Here is a 20,000-nt window from a genome sequence, read left to right as displayed (position 1 = left end):
ATATATATATATATATATATATATATATATATATATATATATATATATATATATATACTATATATATTATATACATATCCCAATTAAAAACAAGGATGGACTTGAACAAAATGCATTTTTACTATATATCAGAATAATTCTCCAGAAAATATGTCAAACCCCAATCATGCTTTTCTTATCCAAGCATTAACAATTTAATCTTTTTATTTTTCGTGACTATGACGACCATCAACGGTACATAAAATACATCAGTGACATGAACATGACCCCAGCTCGACAACTTATTCATTCTTTTTTTATTCAGGACGACAATATGCAGGAAGGAACCTAAAAATAGAAATAAATAATTTCTGATTAAAACTAATCCATCTTGCAGCACGCAAGTGGGACAACATTAAAAAAGATTTATATATATATGTTCTTTACCGCAGTGGTGTATCATCAGGAACCAGATATTGTTAAAATGAAGGCAAAAAAATAAGTCAAATACTAAAAAAAAAAAAAAAATGTCGCAATAAAAGTGTAAATTATTAAAGTATAGAAAACGTACAATATCGAATGAGGAAAGATGCGGGAATCGATGCGTTACAAACAAAATTCGTTTGCTTTACTTATGCAAGTTTCTTTGAGCGAAATAAAAGTAATTAACAATTTTAAAAAATGGACGTTGATAGTATTGATTCAAGTCATCAGCAGCACAAAATAATTATAAAGTTGTTTAAGGATAACGAAGTTATACTGTGTGACTATCACGCTAGGTGAAATCAATATTTTTGGCAATAGTGAAATGTAATATACGTATAACAGTACTAAACAAATAAAAAATGCGCAGGAGTTTCTTCGTCGCAGTCGAGTTTTCTGTACAGCCACCGAAGATAGATCTATCTTTCTGCGGTCTCGGTATAATTCTATATGAGCCGCGGCCCATGAAACTTTAACCACGGGCCGGTGGTGGCATGTCCCATATCGTTGCCGGATGCACGATTATGGTTAACTTTAGCCTTAAATATAATAAAAACTACTGAGGCCAGATGGCTGCAATTTGGTATGCTTGATGACTGGAGGGTGGATGAACAACATACCAATTTGCAGCCCTCTAGACTCAGTAGTTTTTTAAGATCTGAGGGCGGACAGAAAAAAGTGCGGACGGACAGGCAAAGCAGGCACAATAGTTTTCTTTTACAGAAAAATGCAAAGCGAATGCTTGAAAAACAAGCAGTAAGAAATGCGAATTACAAACGCACAAAGCTTGAACCTTTCTTCCACTGCTTTCGAGATGTTAACTTTCTAGACGTGTTTTGTATTTTCCTCACACGACATGGGTCGACCAAGCTAAATTTTGACACCAACGCTTCACAATAACACGAGTGAATTTAAAGGTAAAAGATAACGAAACGGAGATGTGCGTGTGGAGGAGAGAGAGAGAGAGAGAGAGAGAGAGAGAGAGAGAGAGAGAGAGAGAGAGAGAGAGAGAGCATAAATGTTTTACCTCATTTTCGTGTCCTTTGAAATTTGAAATTTAAGAATGACAAAGCACAGGCCTCTGTCATCCAGAGTTGACTAGAAAACTATAAAGGTTAACATTAATTAACTGAAAGAAAACTTTACATTGAGGCAGGTGAGAAGTTACTTGACAGACGTCCCGTAGGGGGAGACACCTAACTGTACCAACTTTTTAAACTTTTACTGTACCTAACTTTATCCCACTTCCTTTCTTTCATCTTGCTGTCCAACTCCTTCAACTCCCTGTTTTCACCTTAAGCACTGAAGAGCTGAAAGCGCCCCAGTGCTTGGCCTAACAGCCAAATTTTCATAAATCAATTACATGAACTGACCCAGAAAGAGGGTATTATCGTGCTATCGTAATAACTCCTAATATCTGGACCAATTTTCATTTTCTTAATAAAAAACAAGTAAAAAATTCAATCGAGTTTTCTGTACAGCCGCTGCAGCGTATAATCAAGGCCACCGAAAATAGATCTATCTTTCGGTGGTCTCGGTATAATGCTGTATGAGCCGCGACCCATGAAACTTTAACCACTGCCCGGTGGTAGCCTATCCTGTATCGTTCCCAGAAGCACGATTATGGCTAATTTTAACCTTAAATAAAATAAAAACTACTGAGGCTACAGGGCTGATGATTGGAGGGTGGATGATCAACATACCAATTTACAGCCATCTAGCCTAAGTAGTTTTTAAGATGTGAGGGTGGACAGAAAAAGTGCGGACAGAATAAAGTGCGGACGGACAGAAAAAGCCGGCACAATAGTTTTCTTTTACAGAAAACTAAAGGGACTTTTTTAAATCGGAAATATGGGATCGAAAAACATGGACAAGGCAACAGTACAACTTCCTAAGCCAAAAAGACCACAGAATCCCCTTCACATAAGAAGGTGTCAATATTATGCTGCCTCGTTTTATCCACCTAATTTCTTACCAAAAACTTCCTACCTTCAGTAACATTCTATACTCACGGTGAATCTTTTCTCGCTCTCATATACCCGATGTTCTCCCTTGTACTTTTCTCTCCGGCCCTCTTCAATTTCCCCCGTAGGCCTAAACGAATCCACAAAAGTAGCATCTACTAAAAGGAAACCATTAACTTTAACAAGGTATGCATAGGCCTAGTCTCATAGCATCAGGCCCTTCTAGACGCCGCACTCATTGGTTAACCTCCAGAGCAGCTTTAATCGAATGCGACATCAAAATATTATCCTGTGATTGGTTTTTACTTGAAGAGGATGCCTGTCTGCCTTTAATTGCCTTAAGAAATGAAAAGATGGAGTTGTAAGGAATCTATAATTCCTTTTCATTGGATATAATATGAAAGACCGTTAAAGTGGGACGCCACTAAACACCAGTCACGGCTATTTCTAGATCAATCCGGTTCTTAAAAAGACCAAGAAGCGTTACAGTAATCTGTAACTCAACAGATTACTACTCGGTACTTTTAAAAAAACGATTTCCCAACTTGAAGCGTGAATAGATGACCTCCTAAATGGATAAAAATATTTCGTATGAGACTATTTAAAACTAGATGATTTTTGGACTAAAACTGTCTGTAAACGATGTTTTCAGTTTCTCGCTACACAGTTGTTTCCTTTACAGCTTATTTCGTTCTGTGCTAGTTACAGAGTGTGTACGCTGCTTTTATTGCTTCCGTTAGTTTTTAATTACAAATAGCAATATCTTACGCTTACCCACACCCAGCGTCAGTTCAAATTATTAATTCAGATCGCGTTGCAAAACCTTTGCGTCTCAATAAGGAGTCCAAGGCTGAAATACCCTGATTTACTGAAGTTGTGACTCGTGCTATCACTAGTCCTTCTCAGGATATTAAGGTTTTCTTTTGAATATTTTAGCTATTTCCAAATTTTGATAAACAGAAATAAAAATGCCATAGCATACAACCACAGAACAATGAATATTGTATAATATCGTTGACGGTTAACCTGGCCATACGCCAGCTTGAGCTCTCGTTCCTGAAACAGCCCGTAATACGTTAGTTACCCTCTACTGAATCCAGGTAAAAAAGTCACAGAAAAAAAAGTCACAGAAAAAAATTCATATCAATATTTCCTACATAGTGACCCCCATGGGTTTTAACCTGGTATGTACCCACCTTTGCGGCGTGTTTAGTACAAGACCGTTGGGGATTACCGTACAAAAAAAAAAAAAATGAATTAATGTGACTTTTTTCCTGTGATTTTTATCCTAGCCAAAATTGTGCCTTCGTTTCTGTGACTTTCTTCCCGTGACTTTATTACCGGCCACCCCTCTAGTAATAAGCAGTTTTTGTGGAAATAAAGATGAAATGAAAATCATCATTGTTAATCTCTTAATTTTAGCCTTTTAACAATTATATAACCTTCAATTTCAAGGTTGTCTGCTAGCATTTTTTTAGACTCGTTTCGTTAATCAATGAAGTTAAGTTTCTCAGAGATGGCTTAAAAAGATATACAAAGATTTAATCAGTTTCTTCGGCGCAATCGAGTTTTCTGTCCGGTGGTGGTCTCAGTCACGGCCCATAAAACTCTTAGCCGCGGCCCATGAAACTAAGACACTGTCCGGTGGTGGCCTATGCTGTTGGTACCTATAGCGCTGCCAGAAGTACGATTATTACTAACTTTAACCTTAAATAAAATAAAAACTACCGAGGCTAGAGGGCTGCAATTTGGTATGTTTGATGATTGGAGGGTGGATGGTCAACATACCAATCTGCAGCCCTCTAGCTTCAGTAGTTTTTACGATCTCAGGGCGGATGGACAGACAAAGCCTGTGCAATAGTTTTCTTTTACAGAAAACTAAAACCGCATAGACAGGATGTCCTGAAACATCATTCGAGGGTATCAGTAGATCATTTATGTTCTTAAAATGATGGAGAAGCATTAAATTAATCATGTACTGTACAGCTACCTCAACAAAATAATTTTTTTATCGTTTACTATAGAAAATATACAATATTTTAGTTTTAACAGTATTACAAGCAGAATTTTATCAAAGTCGATTTAAATTTACCAAAAAATTTACAATATAATTTTATCCTACCGTTCGGGTTGACAGTTTTTAACGTGTACATTTTACAAATAATCAATGTAGTTCAATGTTACGACTTGGTACTCTTTTTTTTTAGATTTCTCAATTTGAAGCGTCAATAGCTAACTTCCAAAATAGACGAAAACATTTACCATGAGCCCATTTAAAACGAGATCACTTTTGGACTAAAACTGTCTCTAAACGATGTTTTCAGCTCCTAACTAAACGGTTGTTTCCTTTACAACTTATTTCATTATCTACTAGTTACAAAGTGTATCTGCTTTACAACTCATTTCGTTATCTGCTAGTTTCTTAGAAGGCATTTGCTTGTATTTATTCCTTTCTCTAGTTTTTCGTTCCAAATATCAATATATTATTCTTACTGCTGCCCACACCCAGCGTCAGTTCAGGTTATAAATTCAGATCGCGTTGCAAAAGCTTTGCATCCCAATGAGGAACTAACTGCTTACATACCGTAATTCATTGGTGTCCTAATTCGTGCGGTCACTAATCCTTCTCAGAATATTAAGGTTGTCTTTGGAATATTTTACCTATTTACAAATTCCTACAAACAAAAATATAAGTAAACAATAACGCATATTCTTAGAACAATGAATAATCATGTTGTTCGTGATTAATCTGGCCTTATGCCAGCACGGGCTCTTGTTCCTAAAACAACCGGGTACATGTTAGTTGCTCACCGGTCTCACGCAGTTCTATGCAAATACGCATGAAGTAAAAATCATAATTCTTACTTTAATCATTTTAGCTTCGCCCTATTAAGGGCGCCATTAATATTCAGGAATACCTGGTCTGGCACACCTGAACGTTAACGCGAACAAACTGCACAATTTGTTTCCGCTGCGCATATTAATTATATATATATATATATATATATATATATATATATATATATATATATATATATATATATATATATATATATATATATATATCTATATATATAATATATATATATATATATATTATATATATATATATATATATATATTTATATATATACATATATAATATTTATGTATATAATCTATATGTATTTTAGAAACAATGTATTTAATATTTATACTATATATGTATATATTTTATATGTACATGAAATATTGTTTATATCTTAAAATATTTATATATATACTACATACTGTACACACAAATACACACACACACACACACGTATATATATTATATATACTGTATATATAAAGAATATCGAAAACTGGCTACTCTTGAATTCACCTGGACGATGGTAGTAGAATGGAACGATTGATTTGACTGATTAAATATGACTATTAAAACTAGCATCACAACATCTAGGTTACTGAGAGAAATACCTGAAAGCTTGTCCATAACGGAGTGATGTGGACGAGATGCTTACTTTTTCATAAGGCCAACTGCTTCAACTTTAAATTATATTAAGCTGTAATTTGTATATACTTGGTACCGGCCATAATTACATTAACAATTTTTTGTAGGTACAGTTAAGGGAATGAAAGGGGTTGCCGCTAGGTTGAACTTGACATAGAATTTAGGCCACTGGGACCTTTGAGGTCATTCAGCGCTGAAACGGAAATTGTAAATGGTTGGAAAGGTGTAATGGGAGGAAAACCTCGCAGTTGTACTATGAATCAATTGTAAGGAGAGGGTGGAACGTAAGATTCAAGAAAGAGAATATGAAAGGAGGTAAAGTAAAAGGAACGAAAGGGGTTGCAGCTAGGGGCCGAAGACACGCTGCAAAGAACCTCAAGTAACGCCAACAGTACACAGCGTGAGGTGCACTGACGGAACTAAACACCTACGGAGCAAGTGGTTTGTACAGAGAATATCACCCCTTCATTTCACGAAGTTACACTATTCAAGATCCTGAAGTTACTCTTTCATTAAATTCACCTTGGCTACACCGTTAAACGGTATTAAGCTAATTGTATCTTAGAAAATATACTCAAATGTTCGTAGAAGTATTCCTTTTTTTATAGACTAAAACCTGTTAGCAATTACCGATTTGTTTTATTTTCTAGACACACTGGCCACGTGTCATAGGCCTAACAGGAGATCAGGCGCCTGCCCTGTGAGCCTACAGAGGCCAGGAGGACTAACTTTTTCAAGCATCTAGTAGTTGGGAAGTAAGACCCACTTCTAGGAAATCTAATGTAACGATGGCACTGCCCTGTCCGCGCAGACAACCGAATGACCCATTATTTAGGATCGGCCTAGTAATTCAATGCTCAGATATTCACAATGTGCTCAGCGTTTGCTCTAGTATTGACTATGGTCTTTCCACAATGAAAATTATAAACAAATTGAATATCACTCCTATCAACATTCTGGTATCCTGCTCGTACTAAGCCTACTACTACTGATGAACTGAACTCGTGTTATCTACACGAAATTATTTTCTTGCATAATGCACGACCCAAGTCGACTTTCTGTATATATAGTCCACAAGCTTACATATCCTTGTAGCCTTGAATAATTGTAATTTTTTTTATTAATGCCGTACTTCCCTATTTTGGTTGACTATTTTCCTTAGTTTGACTACTTTCCCTAAAATATGAAATGCTTAGCACACTCACTGCCTCCGCAAAACAACAAATGCAAGCTTATCAACAGCTTGCTTAGTTTTATCAGTAAATGAATCGGTACCTCGTTCAGAACTTGGGAATACTACCATTATTTTTAGAGTATACCAACTCTCAATATTCCTCTCAATATTCTTTGATCAAAGACAACTTTAAATATAGTTTTAAGGCAGACGTTAAAAAAGTTCCATGTTAGACAAAGACCAACAGTTTATAGTTCCTAACCATTCCGTATTGTGTAATAAGACTCGTTGCAGTTCTCTAAATCCAGGTCTAATAGTCTCATGGAGTTAAAACTCAATTTCCCCATAGCTGAATGCTTACTATAATCAATGGTTTCGGGAAATTATCACCCATCAAGTACTTGAAAACCTTCAAAGATGAAATTCATTTTAACTAAAATCTAAGCCTTCCTAAAAAGGATAAAATCAATTAAGCCCTCAAGGTTGAAATTCATTTCAAGTCCAACAAGGACATAAGCCTATCCAAAAATCTTATATTAGGCCTACCCAAAAATTTCAAATTCGTTCCAGATTCATTAAGCCTTCTAAGTTAAATCATTTTAACTTTTGATTAAAGTCTTCACAAGTTTTACATTAAACCTAGCCAAAATGTTAAAAATACATTAAACCTCCAAAGTTCAAATAAATTCTAACTTCTAGTGTAAGCGTTCCCAAAAAAGTTGAAATTCATTCACCCTTCAAAAGTTTAAATCAACTTTAAGTCTACCAAGGACTTGCATAAAACCTCCCCAAAAATTTAATTCATTAAGCCTTTAAAGTTAAAATACATTTTAAGTCTAAGGACAACATACTACGCCTACGCACGTTCCAAATCATTAAACCTTTAAAGCAAACCTTCATAGTTAATGTTTAAATGTCTAACAGACGTAAGCCACCAAAAAATTTCAAATTCATTAACCCTTTGAAGTTGAAATTAACTTTTAATGCAAGTTACTTATATTAAGCATTCCCATTAAGCATTCCCAAAAACTTCAAATTCTAAGCCTTCAAAGTTAAAGTTCATTTTAACTAAGTCTAAAAAAAGACTCGAGCCTTCCAAAAAAAAAATCCATTAACCCTTCAAAGTTCAAATTCATTAAACCTTCAAAAAATCCATTAACCCTTCAAAGTTCAAATTCATTAAACCTAGTTTAAATTCGTTTTAACACATTAAACCTTTGCAAAAAATTTCAAATTCATTTAGCCAATTCTTTAGCCTTTAAAGTTGAAATTCATTTTACTTAGTCTTTTAACAAGGACTATTATGAAGCCTTCCCAAAAAGTTCAAATTAATTTTATCTTAGTCTAATGGACTTATCAGCCATTTTAAGCCTTGCCAAAGAGTTCAAATTAAATATAACTTTCTTAAAGTCTAACAAGGACAAGACATTTTAGGCCTTCCAAAAAGTTCAAAGTCATTAGTAACTTTCAAAATCTCAGGACTTATATCACCCATATTAGGCCTTCTGAAAAGGCAAGCCATTAACCAACAATTTAGCTATGTTACCTTTAACTTCTTTAAAACCATAAGCTGAGGATAAATAATTCACCACTAATTTTAAGACCTTTTGTTCATTATTACTACCCATGACATTCGAAAGAAAAGGGAAATTCGTCCACAGGATTAAAAATCTAAGTTTCTCCTAATCCAGGAACCAGTGCCTTCAACTGCATACGCTTTAAACAGCAGGGTTAAAACTCCAATAGATATTCCTAGTCCAAGAACCAGGGCCTTCAATGTATACGCTTGCGGCCACAGGGTTAAAACTGCGATAGCTCTTCTCCCAGTCCAGAACCAGTGCCTTCAATGTATACTGTACGCTTGCGGCCGCAGGGTTAACCGCGATAGCTCTTCTCCCATTCCAGAACCAGAGCCCTTAATGTAAACTGTACGCTTGCGGCCACAGGGTTAAAACCGATAGCTCCTCTCAGTCCAGAACCAGCGCCTTCAACTGCATACGCTTTCGGCCACAAGGCTGAAACTCCAATACTTTCTCCCAGTCCAGGAACCAGCGCGTTCAACTGCATACGCTTTCGGCCGAAGGTTAAAAGCCAGTACTTTCTCCCAGTCCAGGAACCAGCGCCTTCAATATCATACGCTTTCGGCCACAAGGTTTAAATTCCAATAGTTACTCCCAGTACAGGGAAAACTTCTGACGAGAATATTTCGCTGGTTTCAGTAACCAGGTCACACCAGTATCATCAAATAACCTGGAGAAGAGAACAAAGACCGGTTAATAACAGGTTTAAATACCAAAACGCCAAGACTTCCCTAGTGATGAATATAACCTTACTACCCTAAACCTAAATTATAATCCTTTCTCAGACTGGCACAATGGTTACTGAACTTAAATTCAGGAACAAGCTGATAAATTTTGAACATTAAAAACTATAAAAGTCGGGATTACCTTTCCAACTATATTCATAACCAATCAGTTCGTACAACATTAACCAACACTTAACCAGGATCACAATTTTAATGTAAATAGCGAGGCCATAAAAAGTACATTAAAAATGTACTATGAATGAAGTCTTTTACAATTAAGGAACCCTTATTTTGGAAAATTAAAACTTATGAACTTATTGGAGACTTCAGTCTCAAACGTACTCTATATTTATAATCACGAAGTGAACAAAACTGAACTGAACTAACTTTCAAGTAATTAACTCATAACCCCAAACAAACTTAGGAACACTCACCTAGTACCCATTCCTCCCAGGAACTATATTATGGCAGGACTTCCGTCCTACCATAATGAGTTCAAGGGAGTACCTCCACCCCTTGGGGGCACAGCCCCTCAAGGGGTGGAGGAATAAGAAAAAAATTAAAGCAAAAGAAACAAAACACTCACCTTTTTCACTACTATCTTCTTTATTTACCTATCCTCTTGAATACTGATGCGGGGAAGACATTCGCCGTCATGAGTCCATTGTCCAAATAGATGGAAATTCGGTGGTTTTTGAATACATCAGTAACGGGCCTTGACATCACCGAGTAGGCATAAACGCGGATACCTGAAGAGGAAGAATGCATTGCATCAACTATGCTCCATCATATACCTAAGCTTAAAAGGTGACACTTCCATATAGAGGAGTTAACAGTTAAGGAGAGTATTCATATATCACGAAATCGTTACTACCAATTTAATAACTTAAAATATTTGCATATTAAAACCCTAAAAACAAGTTTACCAAATTCAGAATGCACTTACATTCACACCAAAGTGGAATCGTAACATGAGAAGTTAAAGATTCATGAGATTCACAATGAACAAATTTTCATTAAATTCTGAAAAGTAAAGTTTACCAAATTCAAAAATGAAGTGAACACCTAAATAAAAAATCCAAATTCAGAATGGATTAATCACAGTAAAATCCCAAATAAAAAATCAAATTCAGAATGAACCATCACAAAATAAGAGTGAAATCCCAAAATGTTAGTAAAAAACTAGAAAACGTCAATTGCCAAATTCAGAATGAACGATCACTAAATTCTAAATACCAAAAAATTCATAAATTCAGAATGAACTAAAATTCACACCAAGTGAAACTAACACTAGAAATTCAAATTCAGAATGAACTAAAAATTCAAACACCAACTACTAGAACAATCCACCAAATTCAGAATAAAAATCTAAAATCAGAATGAATTTCATTCACAAGAGAAATCCCTAAAAACCAGAAAAATTCACCAAATCCAGAATGAAATCTAATTAAATCCTAAAAATATAAAAAACATTCACACTTACTAAACTAAATACTAGAAAAATTTCACTAAATTGAAAATGAACATCCACACGTTAAATCCTAAATGCCAGAAAAATTCACAAGTTCGGAATGAACTAACATTCACACAAATGAAATCCTAAATACTAGAAAAATTCACACGTTCAGAATGAACTAACATTCACACAAATGAAATCCTAAATACTAGAAAAATTCACAAGTTCAGAATGAACTAACATTCACACAAGTGAAATCCTAAATACTAGAAAAATTCACAAGTTCAGAATGAACTAACATTTACACAAGCGAAATCCTAAATACTAGAAAATCCACCAAAGTTCAAAAAAAAGTTCAGAATGAAAACATTCACAAGCGAAAGTCCTAAATACGCGAAAAAATCAAACAATCACAAATGAACTAACATTTACACAAGCGAAATCCTAAATACTAGAAAAATTCACAAGTTCAGAATGAACTAACATTCACACAAGTGAAATCCTAAATACTAGAAAAATTCACAAGTTCAGAATGAACTAACATTCACACAAGCGGGAAACAAATAGCCTTTAAAATTCACGATTTCAGAATGAACTTTTAACATTTTCTGTCGAAATTCTAAATACTTTCAGAAAAATATTTATGAAAATGAACTAAATTCTTTACTACCAAAAATCCTAAATGTTAGAAAATTTGCTACAAGTTTTGAATGAACTAACATTCATATAAAGGAAAGTCCTAATTTTCGAACAAAAAATCAATAAACAGAACAAACATCTGTTTTGAAATCCTAAATAGAAAATTCACCAAATTCAAAAAGTTTGACTAATTTTTCACCAAGCCTCCTCAAAAGTACATTGCCAAAAAAATCCACCAAATATTGAAGGAATCTTGTTTGTTAAAAATCCATAAAAAACTTAATTTAAATCATTACCGATTTTCAATTGAAAACCTGAGTAAACAAATCTGAACATTGGTTTACCCATTTACGCGCACTGGAAATCGAACTATCACAAAGTAAGCAACACTCGATGCTCGCCGAACGCCGCAGAATGGCCCAGTTTACCCAAACTACACTCAAAACGCAGAAGGCTCGTCCTTTAGATACGATTTGCCAGGTTTTGACAACCAACACCAAGAACAACTAAAACCACACGTTAGTTTAAGGACAGTAAGCTCAAAGTTCAAAATTCCGTGGCAAAAGAAAAAAGGCCGAAAGCACTTTGATAAACATGTAAAACCTTTTCAGCTTTACGTATTTTCCTTTTTAACGATTTTCTTCGTCGACATTCTACTAAATCTTCTCCAAATATTTATGAAATACTGAATAGAAATCGTTTTACTACCAAACGTGCTATGTCTTTTATTTGCTACATTCGCGTTTTGTAAGAATTCTAATCATATAAAGGAAAAGTCTTAATTTTCTAACAATGTATATTAGTAGGTATATTTAAAGACAACCATCTGTTTTCCAGATGGATATTTATGTATGTAATTCTCTACTTTTGTCCAAAGTTTGGAATATTTTCTAGCCTGTTTGTCATCCTAAAAAAAAAGTCCATTGTGTCAAATAAGTATGCATATTTTCTGATATATCTTGAGGGCCACTTACCATCCTGTTTGTTTAAAGAAAAAGGGTGGATTGGGAATAAATACTTAATTTAAATCATTACCGATTTTCAATTCGACAGCTCCTGAGTGATATTAGAGAGGACATTGGTTTAAGTAATTTATATAGCAAGATGAGAATACTGTAAGCCTAAAAATTTTTTTTTTTCTAACAATATACAGTAGACATTTGCAATGTTGAACTGACTTTGCATTGTCTACTCTACATTCTTAGTAGCAACAAACGACGATCGCTTTATAGAGATTCTAAATCCATATAATCGTGAACAAGGTATGTGTGTCTGAGTGTAGTGTGTGATATATGTATGACTGTACATTTGGCTATACATAATGAAGTTTTGTCACTGATATACACAAATTTGTTATAATCACAAATATCAAATCACAATTAACATATATATATATATATATATATATATATATATATATATATATATATATATAATGATGAAGTTTTCTACTATTATATGCATAAATTTGTTATATTCAGAAATATGATGCCGCAGTTATCACTTAATATCGAATTCATTATACAGCAACTTACGAAGAAATCACGCCGAAGGGGCATTATAAATGAAATGTTCATCTGCCAAGGCCAGGATTCGAATCTGGGCCTTTTGTAAAATACAATGATAAACGGTTGACATGAGCATTTGGCTATCAACAAACACACACACACACACACACACACACACACACACATATATATATATATATATATATATATATATATATATATATATATATATATATATATATATATATATATATATATATATTAAAAGGAGTGGGTGCAGGAAAACAAGCAGATTCCATGTGCTGTAGTTTAATCCTACGTTTCGTGACCTTTTGACACATCATCAGGGACATCTATAAATGAAATTTCAGATATTAGAGTGCTTTCAAAACATTAGCAAATGTATGAAAATATATGCACTGGAATACACTTAAAAATTATACATAAAAACCACGGCATTAAGATTATATAAAATGAATTAGGCACTAAGTAAAATCAGACACACTGAAGGCTATGCAATAAATTGCACACATTAAACATAAAAGAAGAGAATTTAAAATTACACAATAAAAAAGGGAATAACAAAACCAGTAAAATCACAGACACACTTGCGGGACAAACACCAGCCTTTCAAAGCAAGAGTAAAAAGCACACTAAAATTCATATAAACGTACAGACCAGAGAACCGAAAATATAAACAGCCAAATTAGGCAATAAACAGTGGAACAGCCGTAGTTTGGTGATTAAGAGAAGAGACTTTCAATTTGATGCTGAGGCTCTCAAGTATAAGTAATTCTGATGTTTCTTTTGCTTGACCTATAATATTGAAATAATCATACTTAACAGGTGTTTTACAGTTGTTAGCAATTCCGGGCTGGATAGTCTGCAGCCAGTACGATGACTTATTCCAATATGGGAATCAGCTCTCACCTTGAGTAAACGTCGGGTCGAACCCACATAATTACCCGAACTACATCCGGGGCACTTATATACTACGCCCGACGTCATCAAGGACAGAGCCGATCTTTCACAGAAAACAATGCTAGGTTCTCGGGCTTCGTTCTAGTAAAATCCTGCTTTTATTAGACTCCTGCAGTAGGTTCCAAGTTTCAGCAATGCCCCAGGAAGCTAATGTGCCAACTATATTTGAAATTTACCGGTGGGCACCCTTCCAAATACCGTCGTGATTCAACAGGGCCTAACTGAGTATATGTAAATATAAGTAAGCTTGTTCAAAGCATTAAACTTTTTTTTTTTGGTAACAAACAGGGATGCATAGAATCTAAAAGGCGAATGAAAATCTAGACTCCATTCTTTCAGACAGAATTTCTAGAACGGGATCTCCTACAATGAATTCAAATTATGTGTTCATGAGTCACTCTGTGAAGACCTTTGCGCCTTAGGATAAAACTGAAGCCAAAAATAAACCATCTTTTCAACGGCAATTTGATCAGCAATGGAAACTAGGCGCATAACATCTCAATGGTTCTCCTAGTCGTTGAGTAATTAAACGTCTTCGCGCATAAAAATGAAGGATTATCAACAATTCTTAACAGCGGCACCGTAATATACACCCATAGGGAATACCAACTTCCTGTCCATAGACTCTTTCAAATTCTATAGGACAGATGCAAATAAGAATTTCGAAACTATTTTGAAATATATCCTTCTCCACTTCCTGACTTTCTCCCGGAAACTGCAATCACAGAAAACAGTTGCCCAGAATATCCGTAATTCTTTGTAACTGTAACACATAGTTGGTCTATATGAAACGACTTCGTAGTTCTTTTAGCTCCTATATCTTTGTTATCTTGTAACAGGCCACCAGATCTGATAATTCGTCAGTATTCAATAATGCTTAAATGCTAGACGGTAAAAATTTGTCCAGCCAACAGTCATACCCCATTACCGTGACTATCCTAAACGTTCTAACTAGCTTGTTGTGGGAAACATGGTTTTCACTCTTTTTAAAAGCTATTCGTAAACTTCGTGTAACTTACTGCAGAAGACATGAACTCGCAGAAAGAATGAATTCCACAGTAGTAAAATCTGCTAGAAATCTTCGCAATCCTGTGACTGATTTTTTCCCCCAAATTTGTCAATTTTCAACAAGGTTAATTTTCATCTCGGAGGAGGCGAAGTCAATTATCAGAAAAGTTTAGAACTTGTTACGTTGGTTAGAAATAGATATTTCGACTCTCCAAGAGGCATTATCATCCGTGAATATACAACAGAAATCTAGTTTTATACATCCGGAAGATATCTGAATAAAATATAGCCAGTTAAGTCTTTAGTTACACTGAGCAGGTGCATTAATGGGCTTAATTTTCCTTAAATCCTGGTGTTATTATGCTGACCTCAGCAGTGATTGAATGAATGAACAAATGACTGAGCAGTGAATGAAATTTTCATTATCTTGCCTTGGCAACAAGGACATTATTGTGATCATCATGAAGTTAATTGATATTATCATCTTTGTATGACAGTGACCATCCTCAACATTATTATTATTATTATTATTATTATTATTATTATTATTATTATTATTATTATTATTATTATTATTATTATAAAAATTGTTTATATTACCATTACTGAGTCCCTTAGGGCCACGCAGTGCTGGAGCCAATGTTGATGATGATGATAATTATAATAGTGATTATTATCATTGCTATTACTATATCCTTCAGTGATGTGCATTCTATTCATCCCGCGTCTCTGAATAGGAAGAGTTGAATTGCCCCTTCCATTCACCCACTCCATTCCCCATCCAGATGACATCCATGCGCCAATAACCATCATTCCTGTGGAGGGAGGAAGAATTCCACCAGGCAGGACAAGACAAGCGACACTTCTTTTTTTTTTTTCCCTCCCTTCCACCGCTTACATAAACAATCCTAACCTCGCGGAAGGGAGAGAGAGAGAGAGAGAGAGAGAGAGAGAGAGAGAGAGAGAGAGAGAGCCAGGCACAGCCGTCACAGGCGGGTCTGACATAATCTGCAAAAGGCCACAGATAAAAAAAAGGATGAAAGTGGATATACCCAGTTCGTTCATTTGATCGCGAGGGATCCACAAAAAGCCTGCGAATGCAACGCGGCTTCGGACGAGTTGTAGTATGTAGTTTTGGCCATGACTGGCGTGAGCTACGCCGGAAAAGCTGTATAAAAAGGCATCTTATTTAAGGTAGCTATTATCAGTACCTGGTTAATTTCACCAAGATTCATTTGGAAGACTTTTATATTATAATAAGATGAACCTCACGCATTTTCGTGCAGAGGTGACTGCTAAAAGAACAGGCGTCTTAATCAAGACAAGCAGTAAAGTACCTGGTTAATTTCATCAAGATTCATTGGTTAGACTTATTTAATAAGATAAGCCTCAAGCTTTCAGTCTATAGCATAAACGACAGGCTGTTCCAAAACAATTTATTTTCAATTTGTATGTAGTATTGCTCGACTTGACTTATGTCGAGTTGAATGCTATAGGAACAAGCGTTTAAATTAAGGTAAACAGTAACGGTACCTGGTTAATTTCACCAAGATTCATTGGTTAGACTTATTTATATAAGATAAGCTTTGCGTTTTCGGTCTATAGCATAAACGACAGGCTGCTCCACAACGATTTATTTTTAATTGTATATAGTTGTGCTCACGACTTGTGTACGCAAAGTTGAATGCGATATGAACAAGTGTTTAAATGAAGGCAAACAGTAAAAGTACTGAGTTCATTTCACAAAGATTCTTTTGTTAAAGTTTTACATTTAAGATAAACCCCGCGTTTTCAATCTGCAGCATATCTGACAGGCTGTTCCAGAACAGTTTGTTTTCAACTGTATGTACAGTAGTTCTGTTCACGACTGGTTTGTGCAGAGGTGACTGCTATGGGAGCAAGCATCCTAATTAAGGCAAATATATCACCAAGATTCATTTGTTAGACTTTTATATATAAGATAACGTTCGCGTTTTCCCTCTATACCATCAACGACAAGCTGTTCCTCGGCAATTTGTTTTGAAGCGCGAGAACGCGAGAGTGGCCCGCCATGGGGACCTGTCATACGATACACACAGGGTGGGCGTTTTAGTGGTGAAGGCTTCTATCCTGGGCTGGCCCCGTGGGTTCTCTCCCGGCCCACGGGGAGGGAGGGACTGGGATCCTTTGAGGATGACAGAAGGAAGGATGAAATGGATGCTAGGGGTGCATAACTGGGAGAGAAAGGATGACTAAGATCAGACGGAGGGGGGGGGGAAAATGTTTGATGGGAAAGGAGAAATCGCCTCGGCCATTAGCATAAGGGGAAAGAAAGAAGTGTTGCAGACTTTCATTATCTTGAGCAAATAACAACTTTCGGGAAAATGGCGATATTACGAGTGCATGACTCAACATATCAAGACGCATTAAATTTGAAGTCGCTCGCGCAAAAAGATAAAATGACAGTGATGTTTCATGAGCATCTGTGATCTGACACAATTGTAACTGAGAATGTTTAAAATGACAAAGTAAACTGGAAATGTTACCGAGGCTTCTTTTTAGATAGAACATTATTCTTATTAATATCCTAAATATGAGCTTGTTTTTATTTTTAGATGAGGTGAACACTCAGAATAATGTACCCTTAATAGCTTATAATTTAACTTTAAATGAAACAAGCATAGATAAACACACACACACACACACACTCCTGAGTAAATAGTTTCCTAGTCGGTGGTGAACATAAGGATAATTGTTAAGTTTCTATCGATTCTTACGGATCTTATTGTGACCCACTACAACTCACTGCGTTAAGGAAAATTAAGAAAGAATTCCGGAGCTTAACGTCAGGGAGAGAAATGCTTTCACTCAAAACATCAACTTGGTGGTGGCTCAATTAAATGTAACCGAGTACCGGAACCTTTCCCTGAAAAAAGCGGGACGCCATATCTTAAAAACTAACCATAGAATTTTCTTCAAAATCATCTCATCATGTTTCCCAAACCCAAATTTCTCTAATTGTAGCAATCTAACCTAACCTAACCCAACCCAACCGCGGTTGGTGCTATACTAGCATACATCTCGGGAATTTGCTGCCGGGTAGACATGCCACACTGAGAAAAGGGGTGACTTTCGATTTATGTCAAAAGATAAAATATTTTAAGGAACTCTGCTTCTCTGATCGAAGCATATTCTATTTATTGTTAGCTTTTGGGGGGTATTTATAAAAAAATTTCGTGACCAATCGGTCAGAGTTTTCTGCACGCTAACTTTGGAATAAAAATAGTAACTTAGACAAGGCTAAAATTCCTATAAGAATGTCATTTCCCATTCGTTTTGCCTCGTAAGTTTTCAGACGTCAAGAAAACTTGATAAATAAATACTGGGTCCTCAAATTCGACAGAGAAGCACTAGAGTCAACAGAATCTGCCGGATAGATAGAGCCGATAGATTCTGTTAATTATAGTGATTCTCTGTCTGATTTTGAGAATCCAGTATTTAGTATTGAGTTTTCTTGACGTCTGAAAACTTACGAATAAAACAGTGGGAAATGAAATGGATACAGGAATTTCAGCCTTTCCTAAGTTACATTTTTTTGTTCCGAAAATGTCTTATTTGAGACCCCTTGAAATCTTTAATTAAAACGGCCCAGAAACTAACATACACAGAAATAATGAAGAAAAAATGTCGGTAAACATCCTAGTTGAAGAGACCTAAAATGAATGATAATTTGATTATCGAATGAATACTTTTCCCATCTTATGGAAAAACAATTATAACAGGCAAAGCAACTAAATGGTTGAAAAATTAGCGTTTCTTATAAAAAGGGTAATAAAACGTTATTGCAATCTATTATTAATTTTTCTTTACACGAGCATAAGCTCTGCCAAATTTGAAGTCATTTCAACAACAAAATGGAATTAACCTCCCTCTGTTTTTAACTCTAATCCTTCTGGTTATCTAAGTCTTAACTCTAATCCTTCTGCCCTTAACTCTAATCCTTCTGCCCCTAGCTCTAATCCTTCTGCTCTTAACTCTAATCCTCCTGCTCTTAACTCTAATCCTCCTGCTCTTAATTCTAATCCTTCTGCCCTTAATGCTAATCCTTCTGACCTTAACTCTAATCAAATCTAATCTTTCTGCCCTTAAAAAGTAACAAATGGCTAACATCTAACAACAGACTTGATTGTAACTCTAATAATCTATAATTCTAATCCTTCTTTTAATCTAAGTAAAATGCTGGTCTGGTCTCTAATCCTTCTGCCCTTAACTCTAAGCAACTCTAATCCTTCTCTTTCTTATAAATAAAGAAATGCTTCTGATAAATTCTGTTTAAGAATCCTTCTGACCTTAATCTTTCTAACTAATATTCTGCCCTTATTTCTAATCTTTGAGCATAATCCCTCTTGGCCCTAATTTGAAATAATTCCTTTCTGTAATCCTTCGACAAAACCCTTCTGCTCGCCTAAATTCTTAATCTTTTAATTTCTGACCTTCTAAGCTAACTCTAATTCTAACTCTAATCCTTCTGACCTTAACTCTCATTCACACCTTCTTCCACCCATTCCTCACTGCCTGAGCACATCAGACGCGTTATTTCCCTTTAAAAAGGTGTATTTTTAAGCCGCTGTCATCGTGACAGCGTTGTTTTCTTATCCCCGAGATAATGGCAGACGGGAAGATGTGGCTAGCTAGAGTGTTGATGAGACGGGGCTGTGGAATCGTTCTAAATTCGAGGGAAAAGGGTTGATTTTTTCGTATGTTTTTGTATTTATTAGTCTGGGAGAGAGAGAGAGAGAGCATGAGAGAGTGATATTACCAGAGAGAGAGAGAGACCCTCCCGTGTTGGCAGGCCCTCCTGTGTTGGCATGTCTTAGTTTCTCTCTCTCTCTCTCTCTCTCTCTCTCTCTCTCTCTCTCTCTCTCTCTCTCTCTCATTCCCCATCCTAACAAAACAACGAGGTGCATAATTCAATGCTTAGGTCAACAGAGGCACATTGAATTTTTAGGTAACGTGCCCATTCGTCCCTCA

The 20,000-nt window shown here is 35.5% G+C and overlaps 1 long non-coding RNA gene across 1 annotated transcript; it reads right to left on the bottom strand.

Moving 5' to 3' along the window:
• Positions 1–10,099: 10,099 nt before the first annotated feature.
• On the bottom strand, positions 10,100–11,909 carry LOC136833885 (uncharacterized). The gene is made up of 3 exons (XR_010851613.1): positions 11,838–11,909; positions 10,345–10,421; positions 10,100–10,147 (listed from the first exon to the last, which is right to left on the bottom strand). It is a non-coding gene; the product is annotated as an uncharacterized lncRNA (long non-coding RNA).
• Between the last annotated feature and the right edge of the window lie 8,091 nt (positions 11,910–20,000).

This window comes from Macrobrachium rosenbergii, chromosome 52, assembly GCF_040412425.1.
Source record: "Macrobrachium rosenbergii isolate ZJJX-2024 chromosome 52, ASM4041242v1, whole genome shotgun sequence".
Taxonomy (NCBI): domain Eukaryota; kingdom Metazoa; phylum Arthropoda; class Malacostraca; order Decapoda; family Palaemonidae; genus Macrobrachium; species Macrobrachium rosenbergii.
This window is presented reverse-complemented; position numbering and strand designations above follow the sequence as displayed.